The sequence below is a fragment of the Mauremys reevesii genome, linkage group 1, assembly GCF_016161935.1.
Source record: "Mauremys reevesii isolate NIE-2019 linkage group 1, ASM1616193v1, whole genome shotgun sequence".
NCBI classification, from domain to species: domain Eukaryota; kingdom Metazoa; phylum Chordata; order Testudines; family Geoemydidae; genus Mauremys; species Mauremys reevesii.
The window spans coordinates 160126122-160142988 of NC_052623.1; the positions used below are offsets into that span (position 1 = coordinate 160126122).

Genomic DNA, 16867 nt, shown 5'->3' on the forward strand with positions numbered 1-16867 from the left:
TCTCTTGGATTATGACAGTACACTAGCACAGGGAGGGCTTTCCCTTTTGTGAAGCACTCAGAGCAAACTGTGGCACAGACGAGGAAGATTATGCAAGTCTTGGAAGAGACTGGAGCTATCTTCTGTCTGGCTGGGATTTTCAAGGCAGATTTTCAGTCACATGAAAAGGACTTCTTTTACCTCAGAAAATCTCCAGTCCTCTTACCTACATTTTATCTGCCTGCTGGGAATCCAGTCCTCCCCTCTCAGTCCAAGTCTGGATACAGATCCAGACTATACACACAAGCCTCATCCTGATAAGAAATGAGCCAAACCCAAACTGTGGTTCTGAAACCTCTGGACTCTGGGGTGTGCAAAATCCAGATCTGAAGTTTGCCTCCTGAATATCTTTCAGCTTGAAGAGTAATAGCGTCCATAGCCTGAAGACGAGCTAATGGTCCATGTTCTCTAATGTGTTCTACTCCCTTTGCACCAATGTGCAGGAGTCCCTAGTTGGCATAGTTAACTCCTGACATTCACTGCTGTAGCAACAGGCATGTTGGAGTGGGTGGGGCATTGTCAGAGCACTCTGACAGAGCACTACATTTGTAGCTGTTGGAGAGATCTTTGGGGGCCATAGCCATCTAATATATTTTAGGGCTGCCCCTAGGCCACTCTAATCTACCCTGGGATTAGAATAGAACTGGTCTTAGAACCAAAGAGTCAGAGCCAGCTCCTTTATGCTCCCCTTTCCATTCTGCCCAAAGGTCCAACGTTCAGGTGGGAACCTAGGTTAAAGAGTCCAACAAACAGAGGGTCAGAGGGATAATTAGGGGCAGACTGACAGATGGGGGATGTAAATCAGAGGGAAACATGGAGTGACCAGAAAGATTTTCTTTTGTCCTCCAGCTAGACTGCACAAGTGCTGTATAGCTGCACAAAACCTGCTCCATTGAAGAGAATGACAGCTGCATGAGTCTGCCTTGATTGCAAAGCATGTGCAAGTCAATATCAGCTTTTAACCAGCCTACATCAATACATCTGCTCAATAACTGACCACCACTAAAAGGCCCTTCTGCTGCTGTGACCTTAAACCACTTCTAGTCTAAAACAAAGCAGGGGGGAATTCCCATGATGTTCTAGTGAAGACTACTGCTTAGGAAAGCAGTTTGAATGGGGCAGGAAAGGAGTCGTCTTGTAATCCTTGGCAGGTCAAGTAAAGTGCAGTGTATCTTGCCTTGGGGCACTCATTCTGTCTGCAGGTGATTTCTGAGAAAAAGAGAGAGAGCCTGTGAGAAAATGTGTGCTGAGAATGGCCATGCCTTAGGAAGCAGAGCTGCTACTGCTCAGCCACTGACGGTATGTCTACAGTATGTGTACCCATGACCTGGCTTGCATGCATTCAGGCATGTGGTAGCCAAGCCTGCCTCCAAGCGACCACACTGCAGAGCTGCACACAATCTATCCTGCATACCAGGCTCCAATCAGACATTCATCTGATTGTCTGCGTCTTGAACATCTACAAGGATAAGTGCAATAATTTTCACATGGAGTGGGCCCAAGACACTGCTGGTTTGCAGGCCTGAGACAGGCAACCAGAAAGTGCACCTCTCATTACTGAGGTTGGATCCAGGCAGGCAAGGGAAATAAGGGATGTCTTGTGTGCCCATATCCTTGCATTGCAGTGTGATGTGGCTGAGGAAATAGGATACTGTGATGGGGGACTTCTAATGCTGTGTTTTGGTATAGTACACCTAGCAATTTATGTGGTAACTGCTGGTTTGCTCTTGGTTTTATGTGAGATAAAGTGTTTGATACTTTATTTAAAAACTTTGGATACAACCAGGGCCGGTGCAATCATTTAGGCGATCTAGGCGGTCGCCTAGGGCGCTGGCATTTGGGGGGCGCCATTTTCTTCAGCAGTGACCGCGGCGGCCGGATCTTCGGCCGCCCCGGTCGCCACCGGCATTTAGGCTGGGGCAGGGGAGCGCGGGGAGGGCTGCCTGCAGCAAGTAAGGGTGGGGGCGGCATGCAGGGGAACTCCCCGCCCCAGCCCTGCCCCGCCTCCTCCCCGAGCACGCTGTGGCTGCTTCACTTCTCCCGCCTCCCAGGCTTGCGGTGCCTAAGCTGATTGGGGGGGCCTCAGGGCGGAGGGGTGGAGCTGCCGCGGTGGGGGGGGGTGCCTCAGGACGGAAGGGGGGAGCTGCTGCGGGGGGGGGGGCTCAGGGCACGGGCACGGGCGGGGAGAGCGCAAGGTGGAAGTTTCACCCAGGGCGTGAAACATCCTTGCACCGGCCCTGGATACAACTTCCTGTCTCTTCCTTCTTTTCCAAGCACTCAGACTTTGCTGTATTGTACAGCCAACCCGATTTATTAACACAACTAAAAGTAGTATAATAACCAGAAGTATCATTGACACCTTTGCAGGCATGCCAGGTGCCTGTCCACAAATAAGTATTTTCAAACATGAAAAATTAAATAAAATGTGCAAAACAGTGTCATTAACTGAAGTCCTAGCTCCACAGGTTGAATGGTAGTGGAACTGAACGTCAGAAGCCTGCTTCTGTTCTCCTTCTCCCTGGTTTAACACATTGCCCAGGTTGTATGGGGCTGGAATGCACAGGGTACATTGACCTATTTCAGTTCATAGACGTGTTCATAGCCCACCCAAGCGCAGAATTTTCCAGTGACTGCATGATGTGATAGCATGGAGGAGAGTGCACGGGCATTGGTGCTGGAGCTGGTACAGGGGGGTGCAGCCTGGTGGCTATCAGGATGATCAGCTGCTCTAACAGTGCCTGGTCCTGATTGCTATTCCTCTGGTCATGTTCAAGGAAATTGGCAAACAATTTCTTCTCCCACTTCCCATCCTGCTCCTTTGCTGTCTGGTATTCCAGGTGCTCACCTGACCTGCTCTGCGTGTCATTATAACATCTGGTCATCTCTAATACTCTTACTTTTCTTTTGGTTGAGGGTCCTGTCCCCAAGAGTCCTGGGTGCCTCCCTTGGTGCAGCTGAGTTGGAAGTGCCTGCCAAGGAAATGAAAGAGCATTTTCATGGGAAAAAAATAGGAAAGAATCCCTTCTCTCTTTTACATCTGCATCAAAACAAGGCCACAGTTCAATACTTTTATCAACCTGGTAAGCTTTTATTCCACATTTATACACTGACTTATTCAAGAGCCTTCTAGTAACATGCCCAGCCTAAAGACACACCATGGTAAGCATTTTAAATTTAATTCATTTTTTAAAAGTGGGCCCTGGTTGGAGGGTAAAGGTGAGCAGCTCAGGGCCCAGTTACCAGTATGGGTGTCAACATTATTTCAGGATGGAGAAGCCTGGGAGGATATTACTGTTCTGGAAGTTGCAGAGTGGAAGAAGAACCAAATTTTCCAGGCAAGTGGTGGAATCCTATCTATCCACACAAAGGATATTTTCATTGCCTGTTGACTGAGCAGCATGTCAAGGATTGGAGAAGGCTGGTAAGCCACCAACATGACTGATGGAAGTTTGCCCTATCCAGAAATCTTACAGACTGCCTTGAGTTTCTCCTGCATGAAAAATTCTCTAGAGTGGGGGGGAAATTCGAGTTAACATTGACAGGATGCTGAACATCGATGCAGGGGCTTGTTAACAGCAGAGCTGATTTCCCTCCCCAGCCTGCACAGCATGCCGTGAACAGACAGAACCAGAAGACAAAGCACTGAGGTCCACAGGGGACTGTTCTACTTAATACAGCTACTGGGACCTATAATCCATATTGTCTGTGACAATGCTTTAATTCTAATCATGCCGTAACTCTATCATCCTAGCGCTGTGACAGAGTTAGAAAGAGAATGCTATACGGAGATATGCACTCACGCTGGCTAATCCTGATTTTTTTAAAAATAATAAGTGCAAAGATAGCAAAAATGAATCATTAGTTGCATGTTTATATTCTTCCCTCTCTTGGATCACACCTCGTGTAGAGGGAGGGGGAAGGGCGTCCAGGAAAATGTTATGGCTTCCACCCTCAACTGAAGCTAAACCCATCCTAATATATGTAACAATAATTTCATTGGAGAAATGAAGTGGGTGAGGTAATACCTTTTATTGGACCAACTTCTGTTGGTGACACACAAGCTCTCAAGCTTACACAGAGCTCTTCACCTTGTCTCTCTGGTATCTTGGGACCAACACAGCTACAACAACACTGCTTACAATAATTGTGTTGGTTATAATAACCAGGAAATCCCTCCCATGTATGCTTCAAGTTCCCTCATGATAATATTAAAGATGGCCGGTGCCACTTACTGGGTTGTGGATCCAGTTCCCACACCACTCCCTCTCCATGTTGTTCCCTCAGCACATCCCTGAACAAGTCCTCAGAAAATGGACTTGGGACATTCATTAGTCCATCTGGCCTGATTAGGGGCTTCCAGTATCACAGCCTATTCCTGGGACTTCACCTCCCTTCCACCATGGTTTCCTCTGATGCTGTCCTTGTCCACTCTTCTTCCAGTCTAAGCATTAAACCGTCCCTGCTTAGAGCCCTGTCAGACAAGATGCTGGGCTCTGGGTGGTAGAGAGCACCCAGTTGAATTCCTCATAATAGAGGTAGGTAGCCAGGGAGTTGTTGGACCTGCTGTTGCCATCCTTAGCCTAGCAGTAGATGGTCTTTAAGGGTTTGAGATAGACTCAAACAATTGCAGATTTCAAGTGCATCACCCAAAGTTATGCTCCTTGCTGTACTGACACCAGAGGTTAAGCATAACCCTGGAGTGCTCTTCCGGACAGTTAGACTCAGGCTGGGTGGTGGGCATCTTGTAATGCCCTTTGGCAGAGCTGGGGTGAGCAGTGCAGAAAATGGAGCAGACCGCGTGGAAATGATGGGTTAAGTGCTGACCAGGTATGTATAAACCATGAAGTAGCTTCCAGTGCATGGGGGTGAGTGAGAGAGAGTAGGTAGGAGGGCTGAAACAAATAGGGACTGGGAATTGTGGGTGACATTGGAAGACTCTTGGAACAAGGTGCTCAGGATGCTAGATGGCCCCTTGGTCTCACCCAGTATGGCTGTTCTCATGTGTTTTCTCTGCCCCCACACTGCAAAGTGGGCAGTTGAGAGAACAACATGTACTTTACCCCATACCCTCAGCCAAGCACGAGATCGATGCACTTGTGAGCATGTGCTTTAAGGGGTTTTGTATGGGGATGTGTAGACAAGCTCACAGGGGGGCTGGTCCTTTAAATGAAGCTGGTCCAGTTTTCCTGCGCCAGAACAGGTGCTCCCAGTTAAGAGGTCAGGGCAGCACCTGGGACTATGAAGGATCAGGGAGAATCAGAGAAGAAGGTTGGTGAAGAAAGTTGTAGGAGGTTACAGGGGAAGGCTGGAAGCCGGAGAGAAGTTTATTACCTGTCATTCCCAAGCCAGAGAACCTGGTCCGGAAGGCTGATGGCAAGAGAGTAGAAGAGGGAGTTTGCCTGCAGACATCTGAGCTGGAGCCAGGGGCCAGAGGGGGCTGAAGGTAGGGGACAGTGAGGAGCTTTCCTGCTGGTGTCCCCACTGTGTAAAAGGCTGCCAGGAGCAGTGGCTGCTCCCCTGGGGAGGATGCGCTCCCAGCAGAGGCGGTGGGGGTGCCTGCTGGGAAGCGCAGGGTTACACTCCAGTTGGAAGGGCTAGGGTGGCTGTCACAGCAGGACAGGAGAGGACTGAAGAAGAGCCTGAATGGGGTGGAAGTGCGATGTCAACGGACTGGAGGTTGGGGAATTTTAAGGACTATCCCTGCTTTGTTTGGGGACTTTTGTTATGGATTATTTGCACTGTGTTTTGGTAATAAATTGGCCCCAATGAGGGGCGTTATTGAGATAAGACAATCTATTGGGGACCCCTTGGGGCCCAAGAGGGGAGCTGGGGCAGTGACCCTGATGGTAAGGCACCCAGTTGCCAGGGGCCATTCAGGGAAAAGAGTTCACAGGCAACAACACACATACTAACATGCAGCCTGACTGAGATGTGGACATGCCCTGAGAGAGTGAGAACGACAGTACTCAAGGTCAGTGGTTCTTCTGCGAAGGAAGCTCAACTGCCCCCTCCCACTGCCACCTCCCAGAGGTGCCTTTCCCACTGACCACTTCAGCATTGCAGGATGGGAATGTAGCCATGTTCCACACCAAATCCTCGTGAGACCTTCTCTTGTGAAACCTTTTGTTATCTCAACAGTCATACCAAAGAAAGTGGGCTTCTGGATCTGATGATTACACCTCGATCATTCAGAGTGGCCCAAAACCAAACCCCATTTGAGTCAGTGTCTTGAGGTCTGATCTGAGTTAATCCTCTTCAGATTCTTGAAATTTACCTATTTATTACTTGTATTACCGTAGTGCTAGGAGTGCAGTCCTGATCACTAGGATTGAAACTACACTATAGTGGAGTTCTTTAAAAAAATCGTAAGTTATTCACTGCCCCTCCCCCCCCGCTACTGCTCAGGGATCAGTGAATCCCACAGTGTAGGATCCCCGCATTTTGGGGCAGAGGGTAGGATGCTGTCCTGGCTGCTGGTGCTAGTGCTAGGAACTAGAGCTGTCAATCGATTAAAAAAATTAATCGCAATTAATCGCACTGTTAAACAATAATAGAATACCATTTTATTTAAATATTTTTGGATATTTTCTACATTTTAAATATATTGATTTCAATTACAACACAGAATACAAAATGTACAGTGCTCACTTTATATTATTATTTTTATTACAAATATTTGTACTGTAAAAAAAGAAATAGTATTTTTCAATTCCCCCATTACAAATACTGTAGTGCAATATCTTTATTGTGAAAGTTGAACTTACAAATGTAGAATTATGTACAAAAAATAACTGCATTAAAAAAAAACAATGTAAAACTTTAGAGCCTACAAGTCCACTCAGTCCTACTTCTTGTTCAGCCAATTGCTCAAACAAGGTTGCTTACATTTGCAGGAAATAATGCTGCCCGCTTCTTGTTTACAATGTCACCAGAAAGTAAGAACAGGCATTCACATGGCACTGTTGTAGCCAGGGTCACAAGGTATTTATGTGCCAGATGCACTAAAGATTCATATCTCCCTTCATGCTTCAACCACCATTCCAGAGGACATGTGTCCATGCTGATGATGGGTTCTGCTCAATAACGATCCAAAGCGGCATGGACCAGTCACATTCATTTTCATTATCTAAGTCAGCTGCCACCAGCAGAAGGTTGAATTTCTTTTTTGGTGGTTTGGGTTGTATAGTTTCTGCATCGGAGTGTTGCTCTTTTAATTCTTCTGAAAGCATGTTCCACACCTCCTTCTTCTCAGATTTTGGAAGGCACTTCAGATTCTTAAACACTGGGTCCAATGCTGTAGCTATCTTTAGAAATCTCACATTGGTACCTTCTTTGGGTATGTCTACACTACCAGAGTAGTTTGATTCTACTTAAATCGAATTTGGGGAACCGATATTACAAAGTCGAACATGTGTATCCACACTAAGGACAGTAATTCGACTTTGTGAGTCCACACTAACGGGGCAAGCGTCGACATTGGAAGCGGTGCACTGTGGGCAGCTAGCCCACAGTTCCCGCAGTCCCCACTGCCCATTGGAATTCTGGGTCGAGCCCCCAATGCCTGCTGGGGAAAAAAATGTGTCAAGGGTGGTTTTGGGTAACTGTCGTCATTAACCCTCCCTGAAAGCGCCGGCAGGCAATTAGTTCGCGCACTTTTCTGGGGAGTGACAGCGCGGACGCCACAGCACTGTGAGCATGGAGCCCGCTGCGATCATCGCTGCACTTATGGCCGTTGTCAACTCCTCGCACCTTATCGTCCACCTTTTTCACAGTCAGATGCTGAGAAATCGGGCGAGGAGGCTGTGACGGAGCGTTTCTGGCGGGACCCAACTGAGAGTGCCAAATCAGGACCAATTGCTCAAACAGGGCAGTTACAGCCCTAGGCTGGGGTTTTTCCACCTCTAAGGCAAACCAAACCAGCCAGACAAAAAGGACTTTGGTCTCACCCCACTGGCTAACCACAAGTCACACAAGCAATTTCCTTAGACACTCCAGTCTCCCAGTATCACCACCAGTGCACTCGTCCTGGGGATAAATGGTTATGAAAACCAACACCCCAATAAAAGAAAAAGGTTCCCTCGATCCCAAAGGACCAAGCCCCAGACCCAGGTCAATATACACATCAGATCTTACCCACAAATCACGCTGTTGCCAATCCTTTAGAATCTAAAATCTAAAGGTTTATTTACAAAGGGAAAAAGGTAGAGAAGAGAGGTAGAATTGGTTAAATGGAATCAATTACATACAGTAATGGCAAAGTTCTTAGTTCAGGCTTGCAGCAGTGATGGCATAAACTGCAGGTTCAAATTGAGTCTCTGGAAAACATCCCCCACTGGGATGGGTCCTTCAGTCCTTTGTGCAGAGCTTCAGTTTGTAGCAAAGTCCCTCCAGAGGTAAGAAGCAGGATTGAAGACAAGATGGAGACGAAGCATCAGGCTTATATAGACTTTTCCAGGTGTAAGAATCCCTTTGTCTTCACTGTGGAATTCTACAGCAAAATGGAGCCTTGAGTCACATGAGCCAGTCCCTGCATACTTTGCTGAGTCACAAGGCGTGTCTGCCTTCTCTCCATGGGTCCATTGTGTCCTTAATGGTCCTTAATGGGCCATCAAACAGGCTAGGCAGAGCTAACACCAGCTTGTCTGGGAGGCTTCCCCCAGAAGCACAGCACAAACTTGAAATATTGACAGCATAGAGCCAACATTCATAACTTCAACTAAAAATGATACAGACATACAGACAGCATAATTATAACCAGCAACCCGGAACCTGGTCTTAGACACCTTATATGACCCCCTTTACTTAGGATTTGGTGCCACTACAGGACCTTGGTTGCAACCCATGTTCTATATGGTCCCCATTTATATCAATAACGTCACAGAGGCTACGGCAGCGCAGTGAGGACATGAAGTGTGAGAGTGGCACAGACCTCTCACAAAGCACGGGACCCCGCGCCGTGGACATCATGGTGGCAATGGGTCATGTTCATGCTGTGGAACGGCGATTCTGGGCCCGGGAAACAAGCACGGACTGGTGGGACCGCATAGTGCTGCAGGTCTGGAATGAATCACAGTGGCTGCGAAACTTTAGGATGCGTAAGGGAACTTTCCTTGAACTGTGTGAGTTGCTGTCCCCTGCCCTGAAGCGCAAGGATACCCGGATGCGAGCAACCCTGACTGTGCAGAAGCGAGTGGCCAAAGCCCTCTGGAAACTTGCAACGCCAGACAGCTACCGGTCAGTAGCGAACCACTTTGGCGTGGGCAAATCTACCATGGGGGTTGCTGTGATGCAAGTAGCCAACGCAATCGTTGAGCTACTGCTCTCAAAGGTAGTGACCCTGGGAAACGTTCAGGTCATCATAGATGGCTTCGCCGCGATGGGATTCCCAAACTGCGGTGGGGCTATAGATGGAACTCACATCCCTATCCTGGGACCGGACCACCAGGCCAGCCAGTATATTAACCGAAAGGGCTACTTTTCAATGGTGCTGCAAGCACTGGTGGACCATAGGGGACGTTTTACCAACATCAACATTGGATGGCCGGGCAAGGTTCATGACGTGCGTGTTTTCAGGAACTCTGGTCTGTTTAGACACCTGCAGGAAGGTATTTTCTTCCTGGACCACAAAATAACTGTTGGGGATGTGGAGATGCCTATAGTGATCCTCGGGGACCCAGCCTACCCGCTAATGCCCTGGCTCATGAAGCCCTATACAGGCGCCCTGGACAGTGACAAAGAACTCTTCAACTACCGGCTGAGCAAGTGCAGAATGGTGGTGGAGTGTGCTTTTGGACTTCTCAAGGGGAGATGGAGAAGCTTACTGACTCGCTCAGATCTCAGTGAAACCAATATCCCCATTGTTATTGCAGCTTGCTGTGTGCTCCACAATCTCTGTGAGAGCAAGGGGGAGACCTTTATGGCGGGATGGGAGGTTGAGGCAAATAGCCTGGCTGCTGATTACGCATCCGTTTGCCGCTTTGGTCTTCTGGTAGCCTTGTCTCAGCTCCTTGATTTTCATGCGGCACTGCGTTGCATCCCGGCTGTATTCTCTCTCTGTCATGGCTTTGGAGATCTTCTCGTAGATCTTCGCATTCCGTTTTTTGGAGCGCAGCTCCGAAAGCACAGACTCATCGCCCCACACAGCGATCAGATCCAAGACTTCCCGATCAGTCCATGCTGGGGCCCTCTTTCTATTCTGAGATTGCATGGACACCTCTGCTGGAGAGCTCTGCATCGCTGCCAGTGCTGCTGAGCTCGCCACGATGTCCAAACAGGAAATGAGATTCAAACTGGCCAGACAGGAAAAGGAATTCAAATTTTCCCGGGGCTTTTCCTGTGTGGCTGGTCAGAGCATCTGAGCTCGGACTGCTGTCCAGAGCGTCAACAGAGTGGTGCACTGTGGGATAGCTCCCGGAGCTATTAGCGTCGAATTCCATCCACACCTACCCTAATTCGACATGGCCATGTCGAATTTAGCGCTACTCCCCTCGTCGGGGAGGAGTACAGAAATCGAACTAAAGAGACCTGTATGTCGAACTAAATAGCTTCGTTGTGTGAACGGGTGCATGGTTAATTCGATTTAACGCTGCTAAATTCAACATAACCTCCTAGTGTAGACCAGGCCTTTGTGTTTTGTCAAATCTACAATGAAAGCGTTCTTAAAATGAACAACGTGCTGTGTCTTCATCTGAGACTGATATAATATGAAATATATGTGGGTAAAATAGAGCAGAAAACATGCAATTCTCCTCCCAAGGAATTCAGTAACAAATTTAATTAACATTTTTTTTAAACGAGCATCATCAGCATGGAAGCATGTCCTCTGGAATGGTGGGTGAAGCATGAAGGGACATACGAATGTTTAGCATATCTGGCATGTAAATACCTTGCAATGCTGGCTACAACAGTGTCATGCGAATGCCTGTTCTCACTTTCAGGTGACATTGTAAATAAGAAGAGGGCAGCATTATCTCTCAAAAATGTAAAGAAACTTGTTTATCTTAGCGATTGGCTGAACAAGAAGTAGGACTGAGGGGACTTGTAGGCTATAGTTTTACATTGTTTTACATTTTACAGTGCCGTTATGTAACAAAAAAAAATCTGCATTTAGTTTGCAAAGGGTTTGATTTATATAAGAACTAAGTATTATTGATATTTATGATGATGAAGTTGCACTTTCATGATAAAGAGATTGCACTACAGTACTAGGATGAAGTGAACTGAAAAATACTATTTTTTTGTTTATCATTTTTACAATGCAAATATTTGTAATAAAAATAATAATATAAAGGGAGCACTGTATTCTGTATTTGTATTCTATGTTGTAACTGAAATCAATATATTTGAAAATGTAGAAAAATATCCAAAAATATCTAATAAATTTCAATTGGTATTCTATTGTTTAACAGCATGGTTAATCGCGATTAATTTTTTTGAGTTAATACCGTGAGTTAACTGCGATTAATTGGCAGCCCTACTAGGAACATCTCAAGTTCTCTTCCAGTTGGCAGCCCGCCACCTGCAGCTGAGCCACCCTCTCTGCTGAATTCACAGTGAGGCTTTTAGCCACAAGGAAGGGCAGCTCAATAGCATGAGAGGCTAGAGGCAGCATGATTTAGGGCAGTGTTTCCCAAACTTGGGACTCCGCTTGTCTAGGGAAAGCCCCTGGTGGGCTGGGCCGGTTTGTTTACCTGCCCTGTCCGCAGGTTCCGCCGATCACGGCTCCCACTGGCCGTGGTTCACTGCTCCAGGCCAATGGGCTCCCATTGTCTGAATTAAGTCTGAAAGTAGCTAATGAGTCAATGAGAGACAGGAAGGCTGTTCCAGGTGGCAGGAGCTGCAATGGTGAAGACCCTTTCAGTGATGAGATTTTTGGAAGGGACAGAGAGAGAAAAACACTCTTCAATTTAAGAGCAGCTAAATGACTGATACTTTGTGGGTTTGTCTACACTACAAGCACTACAGTAGCACAACTGCAGCACTGAAGCTATGCTGCTGCAGTGTAGACACTTATTTAGTGATGGAAGGGAATTTTCTGTTCATGTAGGAAATCCACCCCCTTCAGAGGCAATAGCTAGGTCGACAGAAGAATTCTTCCATTGACCTAGTGGTGTCTATACCGAGGCTTAGGTTGATTTAACTATGTCTCTCAGGCATGTGAATGTTTCCCCTTTCAATAATCTGTAACTTTCCAACTCTCTGTTTGTTGTTGATGAGGCTAACAGTGGATAATGTTTTGTTGCTGTTTTAGTCTTTGCCTGTCTGATTTCCAGTTTATTCAGACTTAAACTTGCATCCATTTAACTCTTGTGTTACTTCCAAATACCTTAATAAATACATGTATGAAAGCATAGTTCTAAAGCTAACACTCTGCTACTGGCAAATTCCCTTTGCCCGATACTAATTTTCTAGTCCTCCTGGCAAGGAAGTACCTGTATAGCATGTTATTACTCTTAGGGACAGAACCTGCCATGCACCCAGATCACTCGCTGATGTCAGAGATTTGCATGAGTTTCCTGTGGCAGGACTGGGCCCTCTCTTCTTTTTGAACACAGACTAATACAAAGTATTGTAAATACAGAGAGATGACCTTGCCTCCTGTGTTCAAAAATGGCACTTGTTGGGGGTTTCATTGTTGTTTTTTTTAAAGCTGCCCTGAGCAGTAATGCTATATGTTGGTCTGTAGGAAAGTGTTTGAAAATACTCAGAAAATAATTTAGCATTAGCAACATTAACTCTGTTTCCATATCTGACCATTTGTCTTTTCAGGTGCTAGTGAAGAAGTCCTTTATTTTCTTGTAGAGTTTGTAATTAGCTGTTAAAATTACAATTAACAGAACTCATACAATGCAATTGCAGCTATTCAACTGTATTAAAGTAAACAGTGTTCATGCTAGTGCTTTAGTAGTATTGACTAGAGAAATTGGTTAGCGCTATATCAGTTATTTTGCATGTCATAACTGGAAAAGAATATTGTCAGGGGATTGGTGTTTCCTGTTTTGAAAATAAATGTATTTACACTGGATAAAACTTTCACAAGCACCTAAGTGATTGGGAGCCTAAGTCCTATTTTCAAAAGTACCCAAGTGCCTTAGGAGCCTATATCACACTGAAATGTACATTGAAACCAACGGTAAAATTCCCATTGACGTAGGTGATTTTGAAAATGTTACTCTTTGTCTCAACATACAGTTCCCATTAAAACCTCAGCAGCATAGCAAGAAACCATCTTCCTGTGACAGGGCTACATATTATTCCATGGACACTGGGCTTGATGCACCTGCTACAAGTGCAGAGGCTCTGATTTACATCCCCTGTGCTTGAGGGACTGGCATTTCCTGAGTGGAAATTCAACTCCACTAGGAGAGCATCGCCCCATAGTCTGGCAGTGGTCCATAGAGACCCTATCTGCAAGATACACACACACACACGACCCCCTACATCTCCCAGGTATCTTGGCCTTGCCTGCCCCTTACCGGCTAGGCTGCACTGCCCAGTTCTGGGGCCCTGGGCAGAGAAGAAGCTGCAAACATCTTTTACTGCTCTTCACCTGATCCAGGAAGACTTGCTTGTCCTTTCGGAAAACACAAACAGAAAAACTCAGACATATTGAAAAATTAAGATGCATGATCTCTGGAATATATTATTGTTACCCCCTTTTGATCAGAGCTGTTAGCCAGTATTTGGGGTCTTGCAGGTTGTTTCTGTTAAGAGAAGAAACTGATGACGGAGTTAGGCATTTCTTTGGTGCAATCCTGTTAAGTCACAAAGAATGTGCAACTTCCTGTTTTCCTGAACACATCTGGAATCAAACAGAAGTAGATAGTTTATTTGGTCACAGATCCAAGCTTCTTTCCAGCCTGCACTCTGATCAGGGCCGCCCAGAGGATTCAGGGGGCCTGGGGCAAAGCAATTTCAGGGGCCCCTTCCATATAAAAAAGTTGCAATGTTATAGAATACTATATTCACATGGGGGCCCCTGCAGGGCCTGGGGCAAATCGCTCCACTTCCCCTCCCCCCCGGGCGGCCCTGACTCTGATCAAAAGCACTCTCTTGGCTGTCTCTCAGGGTCACCGTACAAGTGCTTTTCTGGCTGTCTCTGGGCTTCCTTGCTGCTTTTATGTCTTCTCTCTCTCTCTCACTCTCTCACACACACACACCTCCCTCCATTTGCATTCAGCTCCCAGTGAACCCCCCCTAACTACATGGCTCAGATTCCTGACCAGCCTTGCACATGGCCTGCATTTGCCCTGCATTTGCTCTTTCCATTTATCCTGAATGAAGGGCAGCCATTACACCATCAGCTTCAACAGGTTTTACCCAACCTCCAGCATAAAATTATAGAAGGAAAAGTGTTCTTAGAAAGACAAATACTGAGTGCTTATCTGATCTGAGGGAGCAATCCAGATTGGGGGAGAAGAGGAGGAAATATAGACCAAAAAAGCATAGATTGAGAATAAGGCACTTCACATCTTTCTCATTGCAAATCTAGCAGACAAAGAGAACAGACTGCCAGTACCTGAACTCCAGGTCTGTTTTATTGAACAGGGAATAGATTACAGCATTGCATGTTAGTAAAGGATATTTACCTAAATCGTTAGCTGGGTCAAAACAGAGGAGTCAGGGAAGTTTATCTTACTGCCACATAAAGTTATTTCCTATGTGCAGTCTGCATGTGGCCCTTGATCCTCAACTGGAAGTAGTGCATGAATGGTTTAATTTTTCACCACTGGAGGGAGTTACAGCGATGCAAATGAAGGTTAAAATGAAGTTTTTCATCAATTACTTGTGCATCTGTTACATTTATAATGAAAGAGCCCTATTCACCAGCACATCCTAGTCATCGGTTATTGGGGAACTCCCCCACTGGTTTCATTGGGAAGTTTGAGTAAAGAAAGCTAAATAGGGCCCTAAGTAGGTGTATTGTCTTTCAGGTTGCAGCTTTTTATAACTGGACTTTTTTTCTTAACAAAATCTCCCCTGTAAATATATTTTCAGGGTAAATTTGGCATGTTTGGGGCTTTTCCTATCTTAAATTTTCCTCATAAATCAGGGCCTCCAAAGGCTCGGTTATTTTTGTTGTTATTCTCTGAACTCCATTCAGTTAATCAAAAGCTTTCTGATAATAACTGAAAGTAATATGCCAGGAGGGACTAGCCCTTGCTCTGGGTCATGATGCCTTTTGAGGTGCCCAGAAATGAATACAGGATCCCAGGCAGGGACTCACCAGAGCCATAAAGCAGGGAACCCTTTTTGCACTAGGACAAGGACATAACATCTTTAAGAACAGGATGCCCAGAACTGAGTGCAGGAACCCAGGTGGCTCCAGTTCAGTGGTGCTGTATGTCTATAGCTAGAGAATAGTTCTGGATTCTTTCAGGATGAAAAGCACTACATAAATATTACTCATATGGTGCCTCCGCTGGGATTTTTAAATGGACTTTTAAAGGGAGAAAAGTTATATAGCATTTTGATAACTGACACAAGTACTTATAGCAATACAGCAATCCATTCATCAAAGCCTGGCAGTTACCATTTTAAGAGATATTTGAGCAAAGGTTTGTGTCCAAAGTTATTTTAAAATGTCAGTGCATACCTATCAGCTCTTGCCAAGTTCATTTTATTTTGTTTTCCTGATGCATCCCTTACTGACAATCACTAGCTCAGCTGACGCACACAGTAGCATTTTCTGTTTGTGTGCAGCTGTCAAATACCTAGAGATCAACTGAATGCCTTTCACTGAGTGAAACCATTGTCAAAGTACAGTAATGTTACTAAAACTTTTGTTGCATATTAAAAAGCAAACATATTTGTAAAAGTCTCTTTTGTAACCAACCAGAAGAATAAGTGTTCAGCGTATTTTTCAGTTGCCATTTTTATTCCCCTATCCCCAAAACTGGAGGGCCTATTAATTTCAATTAGGATTGTTTTTGGCCCCCAATGATACAAATGCTTATGTGCAACTTTATGCATGTGAATTGTCCTAATCACTTCAGTAAATTGTGTTTAGGGATGGTCTCAGCCAGTTATTTCTGTTTTAGACAAAAGAAGCATCCCATAATCCTCTCTCCTGATTTCCATACATACCCTGATAGTTACTGTACAACTCTATGTAGGACTAGAAGCACATTATATGCTGTTTGGGGAATACCGATTTCCTACTTTTGATGTCCTTAAAGGCCTTTTTGTGGTTTGTTTTTATACCTTTTTGCTATTCTCGCTTCAAAACCCAGCACAGCCCTGTCCTGCTGTCAGCCTGCTCCTGTTGGCATATGGGGTAGTCAATAGGCAGACTGGGGGCCAAATCCAGACTCCCATACACTTTTGAACAGACCCTGAAATCTTTTTATTTAATTATCATCCGTTTTTAAATTACTTTCCTCTGGAGTCTGGATCTTGACTATACCTTGACCAAGAAATTTGGACCTTGCCTACCCTTCTGGCCAAGAGCACAAGCCAGCGTTGCCAACCTTGTGATTGTAGCAGGAGTCTGGCAGTGCAGAGCTGCTGCCCTGAAAGCCCCAGCACCGGGAGTCCTGTGATCAGGTGGGAACCTCAGCTAGGATTCCCAGTTACTACACCCGGCGGCGGGGGGGGGGAAAGCTCTGCACGAGCAGCTCCTGCCCCGGCTGGGGTTTGACACCCCCCCGATTTGAGCCAGTCCCGTGACATGGAGGGTTGGGGGGGTTGGCACGTGCCGGGCCCCCCTAGGGATCCCGACCCTGCACTCCACAGGCGGACTCCCTGCTGAGGGGCGAGGCCAGGCTGGGCGCGCGCGGCTGAGGGAGCCCGCGCTGACTGAATCTGAGCCCCTCCCCCCCCCGCCGAA

The 16867-nt window shown here is 46.2% G+C and overlaps 1 long non-coding RNA gene across 1 annotated transcript; it reads right to left on the reverse strand.

The window, feature by feature from the left end:
* Window positions 1-2646: 2646 nt before the first annotated feature.
* Window positions 2647-16629, reverse strand: LOC120395684. Its single transcript, XR_005592742.1, has 3 exons — window positions 16509-16629; window positions 13515-13612; window positions 2647-3008 (listed from the first exon to the last, which is right to left on the reverse strand). It is a non-coding gene; the product is annotated as an uncharacterized LOC120395684 (long non-coding RNA).
* Window positions 16630-16867: the final 238 nt, after the last annotated feature.